At 41.1% G+C, this 17952-nt stretch overlaps 1 protein-coding gene across 3 annotated transcripts in view; it reads left to right on the top strand.

Moving 5' to 3' along the window:
• The window catches only part of LOC138744080 (inositol polyphosphate-5-phosphatase A), a 445284-nt gene that overhangs the window by 2462 nt on the left and 424870 nt on the right, over positions 1-17952 (top strand). The gene's annotated exons all lie outside the window — the stretch shown is intronic.

The following is a 17952-nucleotide window of genomic DNA, read 5'->3' as shown; positions in this document are numbered from 1 at the left end:
CGCCGGGACCTTCCTCTCTCCAACGCCGGCCACGGTACCTCAGCCCAGTGTCGATGCAGCCGGAGCGGGGTCTCTCGCAGCAGCTTTGAAAGTCGGACAAGCCGGCTCTGCTGGAGGATGTCCCGTCCCCGACCCGTCCCTTCCCGCTCCGACCCCTTCCCATCCCGCCCTGTCCCGTCCCTTGGAGGCACAGAGTAACCGGTCTCCTCCGGCTCCATCCCCGATTCCCTTGGACACTGGGTGAGTTGCCCCCGACTGTCCTCGTTACCCGACCCACCGAAACGGGGAAACAGCGGGCCGGGCCGGGCTGGGTGGGTGGGGGGAGAGATTAACGATATTCCCCCCCCCCCATCAAACCTGCAATGTTACCCAACCTTTCAGCTGGGGTGATCCCCTGGCCCCGCCCGGGATTCTTCCCCCCCCCCCACCGGTTTCCATCGCAACAATGTCCATGTGCCCGAGAAGTTTTCAGCGCTTGAGAAGGGCGAGTGGCCCTTGGCATTAAGTGAAATGCGAAAACCCTAGTTAAAGATGGGGAGAGACCGGGACCGGGACGGTTTTCGGGGGGGGGGGGTGGGTCTTTGCCTTGAACTGTTCCCCTCTGCAGAGAAGCTTCTTGAACAGGGGTCCGAGCGTATTTTGCATGTTCTGGTTGTGTTTTTAACCGGATTTGGACCAGTCCTGTTGGGAAATGTGAAATTGCTAAGAAATGGGGCTCGTGTCGATCTTTGTTGGTCCGGAGCCGCGATCAACCTGGGGCAGCAGCGCAAGCGTTGACGCACTTGCTGGTGAGGGCTCCGAGTTCGCAGCCGCCTCAGTTGAAGGGGGGGGGGGGGGTTCGGGCTGAGATCCCCCAGCAACTGAGGGGACCCTTGTACGTCCGATGAAAAATGAAATCGTCCGGTGGGGGCTGGAGCCCCAGGGTGTCCTTGGAAGTCGGGCTTTAATTTGGCCAAGTCTGGGCTATTCTGCACCCTATTGATTGTCCGACCCCTGCAGATGAAAGTTTTCAGCGGAGAGCGGCGAGGAATCTGGGCTTCACCTTCCAGTCCCTGTGAGTGGAATGACCCAGACTCGTCTATTTCTCAGCATCCCAGAGAAGGCTGTGCCTGAACTTGGCAATTCGTTTTCTCTGACTGTGGATAGTTGTGGAAAGAAATAACTTGGACAAGGTAAACAAGAGATGGCGATTTGGAGAAAAAGCTGTGCAAAATAGGCAAGATCCGTTTCACTGCCAGGCTCAGACTGCGAATGCTACCTGCTGCAAATGTCGTTCTGTGGATTAAAATGTTTGTAGGTGTGGAGAGACCCTTGCAAACCGTTTGATTGACTTCAAACGCCTGAAATAGTGCACCCCACATGAGATCTCCACTTATAGGAGTGCTATTTACACTTCCGTCTGCTCGGTGACTATTTCAGGGCTGAATAATATTGATTCCAAAGTTCACCAGGCATGAATATTCAAATATATGCATTCGTGCAATTTGAATCTCTGAAGGCATTCTGCAGTTTGAGAACTTGTTGCCTTGACCTTTTGATAGGGTGATTTGACCATGAACGGTGGCAAAGGTTCACATTTTACCACACGAAAGGATTGCGATGATGAGTCGAAATGGGACCCAGTGAACTTGCACTTGTCCATCCTTTTGTGGAGCCATCGTGCACAGATGACCTCAGGTTGTCCTTGAGGCTCTGGGTGCCCAGTCAAGACCAGGGAACCCGGCACTGCCACCCACATGTGCACGGTCATAGGCAGGGTGATCGTTTTTCGCCTCCTCAGAGGTGTAAAACCAGAGATCAAGTTCCCAGCTCGGAGGGTGATTCACGGATAAGGTGAGGGGGTAACACTGAATAAAAAATAAACTCTAAAGCATCAACAAAGTTTTTTCTAGATTTTTATCTGGAGCAAGTGGGAGGAAAACTTATGATGCCGATCCAGTTAGCTGTTAATTGTTGGACTGCCAAGAAAATCTCATTTGCAAAATTGTACCATGACATCCCATTTCTCTGCCTTTGAGTAAAGGTGCAGAAATGAAAGAACTCGACTTAACCGTTGATGAGTTTAAAATATTTTATTTCAACTCAATCACGTTTGAGCTCATGGTACAAAATAGACTTGTGATTAATTATTTTGTCAATATCATCAATGTTTACATTGGCAGTTTTCTTTTTCTTTAAAATGCTTACTTAAGCACAACACAGCAGGAAACCAATTTTCTCAACTTGTTAGAACTGCTTAAATTTTTTTTCATACCTTGATGAAGGTCTCAAACCCCAAACCGTTTCTGTATCTTCTTTATCTTTGCTCCATAAAAGACTGTTTGACCTGCTGAGTTTCTGCAGCACCGTGTGTTTTTATTTCAGCCACACTGTCTGCGGACCTTCGTGTTTTACTTCTGCTTCATTTGTTTTCTGTTCCTAAATGTGTCATTAATGTGGTACAGGAATCTTGCTCGAATTGGCAGAAGCCACAGTTCTAAGCATTGACCAATCAAAATATGTATTTGTGTTTGCAAATTGGGGTTATCGTCGCCCTCCCTCCCCCTGTGGTGGTATTACTTAACACCAGTGAAACAAATAATCTGGTCTTGAGTCACTAAAAAGCTGTGGATTCTAGAATAATTGAAAATTGAAGTCGGTTAGCTTCTGTGGTGAGAGGAACAGCTACTATTTCAGGTCAGTTATTCTTCTCGTGAATACGTTAGAACCAGTTAACAGCAATAGTTCATTGACACTGAAACTAACTCTATTAAGTCTCTGTGAATGTTGTGCATTTCCTATGGTTATTAACTCCTTGCTATTTGTGAGACTTTGCAGTTTGTAATTCTTCCTGTATTACAATAATTACTACACTTTCCTCAATATTTAAATATTTGTAAAGCACTTTGGGATGTCCTGAGGTCATGAAAGATCATACAAATGATCAATCATTCTTGCATCTTTATTGTATTTTTAGACCTGGTTCAAGTTCAATTCCAGAGAGCACTTTTCCAGGTTGCTAATGGCTTGTTGAATTTGTGAGGTGAAACTAATGTTCTTTTACAGAAGCAAAGTGTGAGAATTAAGATTTTATTTTAAAAACCAACATTAAGTGACTTCTTGGAGTGGTGCTGAGTTCTGAACTGTGGGCTGGACCTGACAGAAATTTGATTTAGCAGAAATTTGATGGTGAGTGAAATTAAAGATTTTGGAAGTGAAGGTGAATTAGTGCACAATATTCAATTGTATATTATTTAATAAAGTACTGAACTTCACCCCTGCTGAAACAATGGCAGTTAAATGCAACTACTTGGTAATGAATAAGTTATCGTTGCTGTTCTGTCAGAATAATTAATGCAGTGATATACATTGAAGCACATTGCATTGCTCATTTCTTCCTTTCATTAAAAAAAACTGGAATAATGCATGAAACTCCTTTTGATAATGTATTTTATTCCCAAAAGCTACTACTGAAAAGTAATGAAGTGGCTCTGGTTGTTTGTAATTCTACATATGACTCAATTAATTGTACTTCTCCTCGTAGAGACACAGGATGATTAGACAGCGCTAATGTTGACCAAACAGGTGAACTGAAGCACCAGTTGCTGTGTGTGTTCTGCTTGGTGTAATGTTAAAATTTGCTGTAGAATTTGATGACATGGTATGGTAATGTGCCATCACATTCTATGCATGGCAAATTTCTAAATTCCATAGAAAACTACAGCACAGAAACAGGCCATTTGTCTCTTCTAATCTGTGCTGAAAACTCATAAGTGGCCCTGGCCTGCACCGTCCAGACCTTTCCTATCCATGTATCTATCCAATTTATTCTTAAAACTTAAGAGTGAGCCACATTTACCACGTCAGATAGAAGCTCGATCCAAGCTCTCACTGCTCTCTGAGTGAAGAAATTCAAAATCAGAATTTATTGTCGTGAACAAGTCATGAAATTCGCTGTTTTGTGGCAGTGTCATAGTGAAAACATTCATATTATAATCATCCTATGACATTACTATAAAAAATTTAAATAATAATGCACGAGAAGTCAGGGAGTGTCTTTGGTTCATTGATTATTCAGGAATCTGATGGCAGCGGGAAGAAACTGTCCTTGTGCCGTTGAGTGCTCGTCTTTAGGCTCCTGTACCTTTTTCTCGACGGTAGCAGAGTGAAGAGGGCATGGCCTGGGTGGTGGGGATGTTTGAGGATAGAGGCTTCTTTCTTAAGACACCGCCTCATGTAGATATCCTCGATAGAGTGAAGTCTGGTGCCTGTGATGTCACAAGCTGAGTTAGTAACCCTCTAGAGTTTATTCTTTGCCTGAAAGTTGGCACCTCCATACCAGGCTGTGATGCAACCAGCCAGAGTGCTTTCCACGGTACACCTGTAGAAGTTTACCAGGGTCTTCACCCTCAGTAGTGAATCCTCAGTCAGGAGTGGGTCGTGTTCCCCTGACTTCCTTTTGAACTTCACAATCATCTCCTTGGTTTTGCTATTGTTGAGTACAAGGTTGTTATTCAACGAGCTGATCTATCTCCCTCCTGGACGCTTCCTCATTGCCATTTGTGATTCTGCCGACAACTGTGGGATCATCGGCAAACTTGTAGATGGCATCAGAATTGTGCCTGGACACACAGTCGTGGGTGTATAACGAGTAGAGCAGTGGGTTAAGCACGCACCCTTGGGGTGACCCTGTGTTAATAATCAGCGAGGAGGAGACATTGATTCCAATTTGTACTAACTGTGGTCTTCAGATGAGAAAGTCAAGGATCCAGTTGTGGGATGGGGGTGTACAGAGACCTAGAGCTTGTAGCTTCTTGACCAGCATTGAAGGAATAATGATATTAAAAGCCAAGCTGTAGTCAATGAAGAGCACCTGTTGCTGTGATCCAGAGCTGAGTGGAGAGCCAGCGATATTGTATCTGCTGTGGAGCAATTGTGAAGATAGGTGAATTGTTGTGGGTCCAGATCTTTGCTTAGGCACATGTTAATTCTGCTCAAGACCAGTCTCTCAAAGCATTTCATCACAGTAGAAGTTAGTACCTCTGGATGGTAGTTGTTGAGGCAGCTCTCACTACTCTTCTTGGGTACCGGGATGATTGATGCCCTTTTGGAGCAGATGTTCCCCCTAAACCTTTCACCTCTCACTCTAAAGCTGTGTCCTCTTGTATTTATCTCTCCCAATCTAAGTGGAAAGAGCTTATTTGCATTTACTCTGTCTATTCCCCTCATAATTTTGTAAATCTCATTCAAATTTCCCCTCATTCTTCTATACTCTAAGGAATAAAATCCCAATCTGATTAATCTTTCCCTGTAACTCAACTCCTGAAGACCCATCAACTTCCTAGTAAATCTCTGCACTCTTTTGATCTTACTGATATTCATCCTGTAGTTTGGCGACCAGAACTGCACACAATACTCTAAATTTGGCCACGCAGTAGCATCCCCACAACCATCACACATTTTTAAATATAATTCTTTTTCATGAATTTTCTCCATTAGGATATCACTACTGACCTGTGTAAGTACTAAATCAAAATGAACGGTATATAAATCCTATGGGATAAGTACATTTTAAGTACATTTGCAGTATAACTTCATCACAGATTCTTCTAAATTTGCTGGTGGTTAAAAGCTGCTAGGAGGAAGATACTGAGTGGGGTTGGGTGGAAGTAGACAGTCAAGTGACTGACATCTGGAATCATAATACAGAAATAACTGAGCTCATCATTTTGGTAGAAAATATAGGAACCCTCTTAAATGGTGAAGCATTGAAAGGTGTAGATGTTGAGAGGAGTGTGTTTCTCCTTGTACACACCTGGCCTAGCATCAGTCAGGAAAACAAATGCTATGTTGGGCTTTATTGCAAGAGGATTTGAGTACAAGAGCAGTGATGTGTTGTGTCATTTATATAGGGTTGTGATGAGGCTGGGCCTAGAATATTTAATACTACCTAAGGATGGATATACTTGTGATATAGAGCTTTGAACATTCATCAGATTGATGTTTTTTTTAAACTGTTGTAATGTTCTATGTCATATGAGGAGAGATGAAGCACTCTTGAGTTTAAAAGAATGAAAGTAGATGTCATTGAAATGCTTAAAATACTTGAAGAGTTGGTACGGGTTGAGGTTTCCCATGGTTGGTGTATCTAGAACCAGGGTCACAGTCTCAGAAAGTTCTTCATGCAAACACTCGTGAAACTTTTGATTTTTCTGCCCATGAATTCTCTGGAAGCTTTGTTATACAGTTGCACTCGAGACAGAAAGCTAATGACTTTTAGATATCAAAAAGTCAAGAGAGTTGATCTTAGTGCAGGCCTGTGATAATAAAAAGATCAGTCTTGAATTTGCAGGTACAGGGCACTGTTTCTATTTCTGGATTTCTTTGTCAATTAACTACCACAGTAATTAGCCTGACTATAGGAGGATTTGGCCAAGTGCAGTTTCAGTATGCTTCTTGGAAAAATTGGATGAACTTCCTTTGTCCCTGTGTTGTAATAAACAGATTTCAGATGCATCAACTGAGAACTTTCAGTGGAATAAAGTGCTAATGCTCTGAATGTAACTAAGTTTGAAGATATTTGCTCCTCCTGAATTTTAACACTTGGTGATTTTTGGCATGGACTCAGTGATGTGTTTCATGCAGCATTAGAAATGAACCATTTGTCAAGGATTTTCAGGGTTGCCGAGGTTTTAAGAAATTCATTCTCAGCTCATTGGTAGTAGTCACATTTAATTCAAGTGTTAAGACTTTATGCCCCACTTGAGACACTTAAGATCGAAATTTTATTGCAGCAAATGAAATCGGGTGCTACATTTTGGATGACACATTAGCCCTGCAGATCCTTTTGGGTGGATGTAAAAAGATAATTTGGAACAATTGAGCAAAGGGCAGGGTGTTCCCCTGAGCAACAAGGATAGCAGGTTTTGTTTATATATCTATTTGAGCTGTATAAATTGAAGGTAAAAAATTTCAAGAAGCTTCGGAGAAACCTTTCCAAAATGAAACTGCAATTTCGCATATGGAGATAATGAGATGGATGACCAAAAGCTTGGTTGGACAAGTAGGCTTCAAAACATCTTTTAAAAAGAACGAAAAAGGGTTTACACAGGCTGATCATTGCTTAGGGCTGCTGCAGCTCTAGGTAAATCACCAAGGTTGATGCAATTAAATTTTGAATGACCAAGAGAACAAAATTAGAGAACAAACATCTCTGAGGTTACAGGGCTGGAGGAATTTATAGAGAAAGGAAAGTGGAAATTCACTTGAAATTGAGGATAATAATTTTGAATTGAGGTCTTGCTTAAATGAGAGTTAATGTAGGTCATTGGGCAGAGGTGATGGCAAGTTCCTCTTCGGATACAAATAGAAACATTTACAATGGCTTTGTAGAAAGAGAATGTAAATAGGGAGTTTGGTCCTTTATAAAAGTCAAGTCTAGATATAATTGATGAGATTAAACATTGATGACCTGTCTGTCTCATTTTTGTGCCAAAATCTGTTTCCTTCGTTTACAAGCACAAAGCTCTTTGTCATCAGCTGCTATTTAGGTGTCTTAAGGTTAGGGAAGTCTTTGTAAATACGGGCCTTTCGCAGAGCAGATACAAGGGCCTTTGTATTTTCCTGCAATTTGAGCTGCAGGTTTCAATCTTGCTGGTATATGGAGAGAAAGAGCAGAGGCCATTTGATTCTCTACAAAAAGTGATGTGGCTGTGTGGTTCATTGCTGCTGGGGGTTGGATAATTAAATAGGTATGTGTCAGGGAATTATCCTTTTGTTTGCAAAGCAGAAAAGGGGCTATGGGTACCAAATATCAGCATCAAGATTTCATTGCATTTTGATAATGGTTTCTTGGAAACATGCCCTGAAGAAGACCATCATAACAACGCATCAGAAATACATGTCACTCTAGTTCTTGTGTGGTCAGTGGCCCAGTTGGTGACATTCTGGGTTCCAGGGACTGAGCAGAAGTGGGAGTATCATCATTCAGTTAAAATATTGGCACTGTCCTGCATGGCTGATGCTTGTTCCTTAAGCACCAAATAATCTGTCCATATGTCACATTGCTATTTGTTGGACTTTTGCTGTCAAATGCTTTGGGCAATCTTGAGGCCAGGAAATGTTCTGCATTCAAAGCAGTATTTCTTTCTTTGCTGGAATACAGTCCTTCCTGTGTCAGATTGCCAGGGAATTGCTCTTTGGGTTCTTTTAGCTTCACCTGAGAACTGACAATATCGCATCTGAAAACAGTCTTCAAAAGCATAGGATTCCTTTCTAACTGCACTGATAAAATTGCTCAGCTTCAGGACAGCATGGGCAGGTGGAGTTATAAAAATGAATGAAAATATGGCAGATATTTATTTATACAGGTTAGTGTGTAATTCTCTGCTGAGGAATGGACTTCACTGCTTACCTTCATTGATGTAACAAACTTAATGGAAATGAAAGGGAAAAAATGGTGAACATCATAAAAAGGAATATGATTACAAGCTTGGCTGAAAACGTTTTTTTACTAATGTCGTATAGGACAAAATTGAAGAGTGAAAGAACTTTAGGGAAGTAATTCCAGAGCATGGGGCCCACATATCTAAGGTCATGACTATTTAGCAGGATTAAGGCAGAGATGAGGACGGAAGGCTGGAATGAGAGGAATGGGAAGGATTCCAATGTGGGAGAATCTGCAGAGAATAGGAGGAGTGGTAAGTGAAAGTTACTGAATAACAGCATTTATTCACTTTTAGGTTTTGAGTTTGGAAGATAACAAGGTCATGGAAGGTGGACAAGCAGAATTCGGTACAGGCAATACATACGGGCAGTAGAATGTGAATGAGCTGGAGTCATGCACAGTGGAGAGTGGGAGATTTGAAGAGGTTGAATTCTTGATGATGAAAGAATGGAGAGTTTCAGAAATGGATAGACAATGTGGAGGTGGATGTGTGATTTTAAAGTTGACATTTGAATGGTATCAAATAGAATTATTCTGCAAAGAGTTTCAAGATATGCACCCTGTTACACGATAGCAAAAATTGATATAGCCAAAACTCTCCAAAAAAAATTCTCCCCATTGCTAATCGATATGAAAAATGCTGAAAAACTGAAGAGGCAACCACTATAAACCGAAGTGCTAGAAATTCTCAACAGCAGAATTGGTGGATAGATAAACAGGATTAATGCTTCATATCAGAGATACTGAAGAAGCAAGAAAACATTAGTTTCAAAGAAAAATTGAATTCTTATTGTAAGTTTGTTCCTTTAACAAACTCTTCCTCAGTGAACTTTTATGACCATTGGTAAAAGAGCAGTAATCGTCTGGTGAGAGTAATGCTACTGTTGTAATGTAGGTATATGCCAAATACGATCCTCGGGTAACTGAAATATTATGAGGGTTTTTGGAATTGAAAGCCTACATTTGAAGTTGTTGCATGTGTGACTAGCTCAAATTTGGCTGGAGAAAATTATTTTTTCCTTTTTTGTAGGGTACATCTAACAATGTAACATGAGAAAGCATGGCCTTCATGTTTTAAACGGACTGTGAAAATCCAGGAATGCAAGTGAGAATTTATAAAACCAAATGAGAAATTGTGTAAACATTGTGGAAATATTTTTCATGTCTCGCAGGCAGTGACTTCTGACACAATACTTCCCCTTATAAAATTAGATTAAGAAGGAAGGAAATTAAAAAAAAATATCAGTCTAACTTGAATGTAACTTGACCACAGATTATGACATTTCCTAATCTACCTTTGTCTATCATGTGTGTGAATGCTTGGATGTAAACTAAAATAGAAAATGAACTTATTGAATAGTCTTGGGGATGTCTCATGTCAATAATTGACATATCCTACAATATAAAGTGATCTGTCTTGACAAAATACTTGTAATGTAATATGTGTCAAATACTTGTGGCTTCCAACTTTAACAATATTCTGTGGCCTAGCTTTATTCATTTCTTTGACAAGGCAAGCAAAGGGTAAAAAGTGCAGATAAATTAAAGTTGATTATTGAGGACAGTTGACAGCATCTCGCTAGCTAATGGAATTGGATACCGTATTTACAATGGAACCTAACAGTGGGTACTATTATTCAAACACAAGAAACCTTTCATGTTTTTTCTCTAAGCTGCTTGAAAATGGCTTTTTATTTAAAATGCTATTTGCATTGTGATTATAAACTTCCCTTTAAAGTGGGGATTTGTTACTTTTTAAAGCAGCATGTTAATATCAACCTCCTTGATACTGTACAACTTAATTCTTTTACCTTTCAATTTTTTTAAAGAGATTTTTTTAAAAATGCAGCTGGAATGTTTATTTCTGTCTCACATAATTCTTAAATCTAATTTTTTTTTAACATGCCAGTTTCTGTACATGATTTGACATGGAATTTGCCATTCTAACTCATACTTGCTGCTTGATATATTGCACTACTGATTAGTTATGTTTTAATTTTATTCTCTCTAATCTTTTTTAATTTGATCTTTTTAAAGATCTGATTGTTTTTGTTAATAGCAGTGTTTAATCTGAATGAAAATTGTTTGTTCACAAGTTCCATGTACACTATAGAAGGTACTGTAGGGCTGGACACGGCCAAGAAAGACTCAGCCACCACATTGAAAGCCGTTAATGACTGTCTATTCAAATTCAGTCACCTCGTGGATTGTGACATCATAATCGCTGATCCAGGCGCGCGCTGGGCAGGAGACTTGAGGCAGGGAGAAAACCCTGACAGTGTCATCTTCCCATGGCTGCCCCGCCACGTGGCGTAACACGTGGGGCCGGTTCGCCATGAGAGAGTGCACCTCCACAATATTATGATATTTTGAAGGCTTCTTGCATCAAATGTATTGCAAAACCCTCTCTAAAGGTTCTGGATAAGTCTAGTAAACAGTTGCTCAATTTATTCATTATTCAACACAAACTACATTTCTGCATTAAACATCATCATCCCCTCAAAACTGATCAACAAAACTGCAAGTCCCAGGCTTTGATACCCCACTGTGTAATTGGATTCTGGATTTGGTCACCTACTGCTCAATCAGTGTGGATTGGCAAGAACATCTTTACAATCTCCAACAGTACGGGAGCACCAAGGGGCTCCATACTTAGCCCCCTGCTTAACTCACTTTACCCTGCAGCTGTGTGGCTCAGTATGATAACACCATCTACAAATTTGCTAATGGTACCATGGTAGTGGGTTGTATATATAGGGGTGATGAGTCAGTATACAGGAGGGAGATTGAAAACTTGGCTGAAAGGTGTACTAACAACAACCTCTCACTAAATGTCACCTAAACCAAGGAGCTGATTGTGGACTTTAGGATGGGAAAACTAGAGGTGCACAATCTGGTGATCATGGGGAGATCACAGATGGAGATGGTGAGCCAATTTAAATTCCTGGGAGTCACTATCTTGGAGAACCTTTCCTGGACGCAACATACTAATGTTATCCTGAAGAAAGCATGCCAGCACCTCCACTATAACATTGAAAACCTTGGCAAACCTCTACAGATGTGTTGTGGAAAATTGCTTACTGACTGTATCATGGCCTGGAATGGGGGAAAAATGCCTCTGAGTGGAAAGCCCTGAAAAAGGTAGTCGACACAGTCTGGTACATTACAGACAAAACTCACCCCACTATCAACAAAATCTCTTTGGAACGCAGCTGACAGAGAGCAGCAACAATCATCAAGGAAACACACCACACTGTTTGTGCTCTGTTTTCCCTGCTGTCCTCAGGAAAGAGGTGTCGGTGCCACAGGACCTCATTGACAAACTCAATCAGGGACTCATTTAAGGATTCTTGCACATTATTTATTGTTGAATAAATATTTTCTGTATTTGCACAGTCAGTTTGTTTGCATTTCTATCTTGTATATGTACCTTTTTCTTGAGTTCCTCTACCGGCACCACCTACGGCTCCTAGAACGCTTCCACCAGCGTTGTCTCCGCTCCATCCTCAACATCCATTGGAGCGCTTACATCCCTAACGTCGAAGTACTCGAGATGGCAGAGGTCGACAGCATCGAGTCCACGCTGCTGAAGATCCAGCTGCGCTGGGTGGGTCACGTCTCCAGAATGGAGGACCATCGCCTTCCCAAGATCGTGTTATATGGCGAGCTCTCCACTGGCCACCGTGACAGAGGTGCACCAAAGAAAAGGTACAAGGACTGCCTAAAGAAATCTCTTGGTGCCTGCCACATTGACCACCGCCAGTGGGCTGATAACGCCTCAAACCGTGCATCTTGGCGCCTCACAGTTTGGCGGGCAGCAACCTCCTTTGAAGAAGACCGCAGAGCCCACCTCACTGACAAAAGGCAAAGGAGGAAAAACCCAACCCCAACCAACCAATTTTCCCCTGCAACCGCTGCAATTGTGTCTGCCTGTCCCGCATCGGACTTGTCAGCCACAAACGAGCCTGCAGCTGACGTGGACTTTTTACCCCCTCCATAAATCTTCGTCCGCGAAGCCAAGCCAAAGAAAGCAAAGAAAGAAAAGTTTGCACTACTGATAATTAGAAATTCTGCCTGACCTGCAAGATAAAAAGAATCTCAGGGTTGTTTGTAATGTGTGTATATATTCTGTCAATAAATTTGAACTTTGAAAATATGGACCATTATTTTAAGTGAGCTTGTCTTTTCATTCATGGAGGATGCTGGACATTTCAGCTGTCAATGTTAGAGTGAACACATATGACATTCCCTGCATTGCAAATATCAATCCAAGTCAAATTGATTAAACCCTTTTTTAAAAGGAGTCAATAAGAGAATGTGCATGGAAAGCCATTTGGATGATTTCCATACGTCTATGATAATGAATAGGTTTCACTTCAGATTCAGAATTATGTTTTACCTCTATTATGATAAGGCATTTCCTCCCAATGGAAATTGTATCATAGTAAAAAAGAAGAACCTTCATAGCAACTGAAAGTGCTCTGTCCTTTCATCTAATTAAGAACCATAATGGGATCTATTCCAGAGTATCAAACTGCATTTATATGGTTATCATTATTCTACCATTTAGCAGTCCTTGTGCCATTTATATTTCTGGCAGCAAGTACCTAAACAGTGGAGGAATTTGGCAAATGATAACAGCCAGGTTGCAAAAGACGAATATGACTGGGCTTAAAGATCCATTTAGTGGCTGCTTGTGATGAGCCAGGCAATTAAGCTGTGTGACATAAATATTATTTGTCACTTGAATTCCTTCTATTCTGCCCTTTAATTTCACCTTGGCTGAATCTCACTCTCCCACAGCCAGAGATTGTACCATAACTGTGGATCATCAGTATTTAATGTCATGAGCAAGTCTTGAAGCTCGATGTTCTGTGGCAGTATCATATGAATGTTTATTCATATTATAACCATCCTACACAATAACAAATAAAATAAAGTCAGGCAGTGTCTGCTTCATTGATGATTCAGGAATCTGATGGCAGTGGCAAGAAGCTGTCCTTGTGCCGCTGAGTGCTCATCTTCAGGCTCCTGTACTTCCTTCTCTCTGGTGGGGGGGGATTCCTTGAGGATAGAGGCTGCTTTTTTATGACACCGCCACATGTAGATGTCCTCGATGGAGGGAAGTCTGGTGCCTGTGATGTTGCAGGCCGAGTTCTGGAGTTTATTCTTGTCCTGAGAGTTGGTGCCTTCATACCAGTCAGTGATGCAACCAGCCAATATGCTCTCCACAGTACACCTGGAGATGTTTTTGATAGTCTTCGGTGAGATTCCGAATCTCCTTAAACCCTTCACAAAGTATAGCTGCTGGCGAGCTGCCTTTTTGATTACGTCGACATGGAGGCTCCAGGACAGATCCTCAGAGATGTTGACACCCAGGAACTTGAAGTTCTTGACTCTCTCCACTATTGAGCCCTCAATGAGGACTGGGTCGTGTTCCCCTGTCTTCCTCTTGAAGTCTACAATCATCTCCTTGGTTTTGCTAAGGTTGAGCTCAAGGTTTTTGTTGTTACACCATTCAACGAGCTGATCCATCTCCCTCCTGGACGCTTCCTTATTACCGTTTGTGATTCTGCCGACAACTGTGGTGTCATCGGCAAACTTGTAGATGGCATTGGAACTATGCCTGGGCCACACACCTGTGGATGTATAATGAGTAGAGTAGTGGGCTAAGCATACTTCCTTGGGGTGTGCCTATGTTGATAATCAGTGAGAAGGAGACATTGTTTCTATTTCGTACTGACTATGGTCTTCGGATGAGAAAGCCAAGGATCCAGTTGTAGAGTGGGGTACAGAGGCCTAGAGTTTGTAGCTTCTTGACCAGCTCTGAGGGAATAATGGTATTGAAGTTAAACAAGAAATCTGTAGATGCTGAAGAACTGGAGGAATACACAAAAGGGCTGGAGGAACTCGGAAGGTAACGTAGCTTCTATGAAAAACAATCAGTAGTCGGCGTTTCGAGCCGAAGCTCCTCATCGCTGATGTATAGTATTTCATTTGCTAATTTCATTGTATAGAAGATGTTCTTTATTGTAACTGGAAAAAGTTAAAAATAACATTTTTAAAAATTAGTATTTATCTGTTCATAATGGATAGGAATATCAATTGTGGTCCATAACTAGATGCTATGTTTTCCTGCCTAAATGTTTACTAGAAAGGATAGAATAGGAGGAAAGGTCAACATCTTTTAATACGAACAAAAGATCTGAACATCGTGGGGAAAGTGTCAGCATTCAATAAAAGGCCGTCTCTATGGAGTGGAACTGTTCCTCCCTGACAAATGTCAATTTATTACATTCTATTCATAAATTTATTGTTCCTGGATATACTTCTTGAAACCAATAAATGTTACCCTTCTCCCATTCCTTACCCATCTGGGTCATAAAGATGACTTGTGGTGGAGAAAAAAATTTAGGGAAGCCTTTATGAGAAATTCTTTAAATCAATCACTTCTGGAAATTGCTTCTCATTCTCATGTACGTATGTGCGCACAAACCATTCCAAACTTATTCAATGCGAAGAACAAAATGACATAGTAAAACAGAAAATTCTTATTTTTATCTGTCCCCAGACCCCGTTCTAATGGTCATACCACATTTCAAATTAAAAACAATGTGCATGTTTATAGTTCAGGCTTGGTTTCATCAAGGGTGTGCAGGTGGAATGGATGCTTGACCAAACACATTTGTGATATTGACCAGACTCCTCTTCCACGTTCTATGTAAGGACCTTCAATGTCCAACAACAGGTCGTTTCAAGGCTCTTGGGTAACAGTTCACCAGCACTCCTCTGAAGAGAACACTAAGCTCAAATGTGCTCATTTCCGAACTTAACAGAACACCAAACATTCGAGCTTTTCATTTCTCAAACTTTCTCTTATTTCTTCATCAGATGAAGTTATCAGAATATGAGAAATAAAATTAGGTAAAGACCATTCTGCCCATTAGATCTGCTTTATCTATCATGGTGGGTCTTTTCCCACAGCATTACTCCCCTGTTCTAATCCTATTTCTACTGATGCCCTTAACATTGAAAGATAAATTAATCACTGTCAGGAATATTTTCAGTGACTGAGCTGCCACAGTTCTCATGAATACAGAATTCCAAGGATTCACAATTGTCTGGGTGAATCATTGTCCTGGATGTTTATTCCTTATTTTGAGACCTTGACCTCTGGTTCCAGCCAGAGGAATCGTAACTCTGTATCTACCTATCACACCCTGTAATCATTTCATCACGGTTATTTCTCCTTATGAAACATTTCTTGCTTAATAGTTTCACCTATGTTCTCTCTTGGCATTGATCTGTTTTATTTATTTTTGAGATTTTCACCTCATTCCCTTTTTGTGACTTGCTATGTTATGTCCATCATTTATTTTTCAGTTTGAAGCAGGATTCACAACTGATCCTGTAATTCTGTTACTGTTGAACTCCCACATGTCTTCTGATTTCCAATTTTTCCTTGACCAACTGTTTATTAGCACTTCTGTTTCAGTCAAGACGAGTTCCTCCTGAGAACCGTGTCATGTATCCAATATAATTTCTACTTCTTAGTTAATCCCTCAGGATTAAGAATCATTTGCTTCCATTCCAGTTTTGTGAGTCCTTAGTGGTTAATGAGGTCAATGTGGAAACAACAAATGGGCAGATGTGCAGTTTGTGAGGTGATGCCCTCCTCCTGCTACTTATACAGGGGCTTTGTATGCTACTGATGCAAGGCCTCGAGGATCTCCGTGTCACCCTGAATGTTCCATCTTCATTTGAGATTTAAATTTTTTTTTAGACACACAGCATGGTAATAGGCCCTCTTGGCCCCTGGAACCCGTGCCACCCATTTACCACCCCGGTACATTTTTTGAAGGGCGGGAGGAAACCAGAGCACCCAGAGGAAACCCATGCAGACACAAGGAGAAAGTACAAATTCCTTACAAGACAATGCAGGATTTGAATCTTGGTTGCTGGCGCTAAAACAGCTAACCACTACCAGGATGATCAATGGCCAGTGGTCCTGAAGTTCAAAGGGTGAGTGGTTGTTTAGAGCCTTTTCTGCATTGGACAAAAGGTCCTTGGAACCAAACAAACAGTATTTATGACCTTTCCTATGGGTTTCACAGCTTGTCCACTGAAGTTTTAGTGGTTGAAGAATATCTTCAGTTATTCATGGCTTGCTTTTAAGAGGAGTAAAGCAAAAAATATTTAAGGATAAAACTGAATATTGCAGCAGGAAGGTGAAGTGAAGCTTCAGAAATCGAGTAGATTTATGATTCCCTATTGAGAGAATTTTAGATAGGAATAGTCTTTGGGGTTTTATAGTGCAGGTATAATGTGGCCTTCTCAGTGACTGAACTGGCAGATAGAATTGCCTACTGTAGATTTTACGTTTTTAATTGCAGCACCACATTTGGGAGACTAGCGTCCTCATCTCGAGACTCTGTATCCGAGAGAGGAGATGGTAAGGATGGTGATCACAGCTGGTAAGTTGTGTGGATATGGCAGTATGTTGCAAGTTCAGCATTCGACAACACAGTTAAATCATGTGATAAGCTTCTATTTTATCACAACTGAAAGTGAGGAATTTGATCAATTATTATTGGCTTTTATTTGACTTTTTAAAAAAAAAAGTGGTTGAAAGGAGGTGGTTTCAAGTTCCATGAATTGAGGTTTGTGGAATAGAGCCTTTAGTGAGAAGGCTCAGTTTCTGTGGAGATGCAGAAAGGGAGCTGATCGATTTATAACATTGTGCCATGAGCAAGCCCAGCGCTATATTTTTTGTGTGAGACCAGATTAATGTCTGAGACGGCATCCTTTTGCTGCTTATTGCTTGCCCCTGTCTTTGAAAATCCTTTCAGTGCCCAAAGGAGCAAGTGTAGTTGATTTGTATCATTTAACTAGTTAAGTCATATTGATTTTAGAAATTTAGATTCTTTTTAGATAAGTCTTTATTCTTCAAAAGTGCCTTCTAAATCCATGTTACAAGTTATTAGGCAGGGTGCCAGGTTAATTTGGGACATTGTGAACTTTTCTTTGTAGATGGCTGTCATGTGTTCACATTGTAGGCAATTAAGATGCTCTGTGTCATCCCAGATGCTGCTGTTCTATTTGTAGCAACTATACATTAGGGATTCCTACCAGCTGGTGAGGAGAGTCTACATTTTTGAGGACACTTTGATAGTGGATCTGAAACATTTACTTTATTCTCCTCTTGCTGCAACAGACCTTTGGGGAATAAAATATTTGTTTCAAGAGCTTGGTGTTGGGCACACAGACAAAGTGGTTGACTTTGATCAGAGCTTTGATGAGGGGACGATAGCCTGAGACAGGACACTGATATTGGCTTGTATAATTTGCCGACAGATTTGGTGGCTTCAGTGAAGTCAACGCCATAGTATTTTGCAAGGGGTTTGAATAATCTCTTGGCGGTTATCCATTTCTCAAATGTCTTCAGGCCTGGGATTACTGCTTTTCCAGCAAAATTTGAGTTTGCCATTAGGTCTGAGCTCTTGATTTTTAAACGTACTTTTCTTCAG

The sequence above is a fragment of the Narcine bancroftii genome, chromosome 10 (genome assembly GCF_036971445.1).
Source record: "Narcine bancroftii isolate sNarBan1 chromosome 10, sNarBan1.hap1, whole genome shotgun sequence".
NCBI lineage: Eukaryota > Metazoa > Chordata > Chondrichthyes > Torpediniformes > Narcinidae > Narcine > Narcine bancroftii.
Note: the sequence above shows the minus strand (reverse complement) of the source record. Positions and strands in the feature narration are given on the sequence as shown.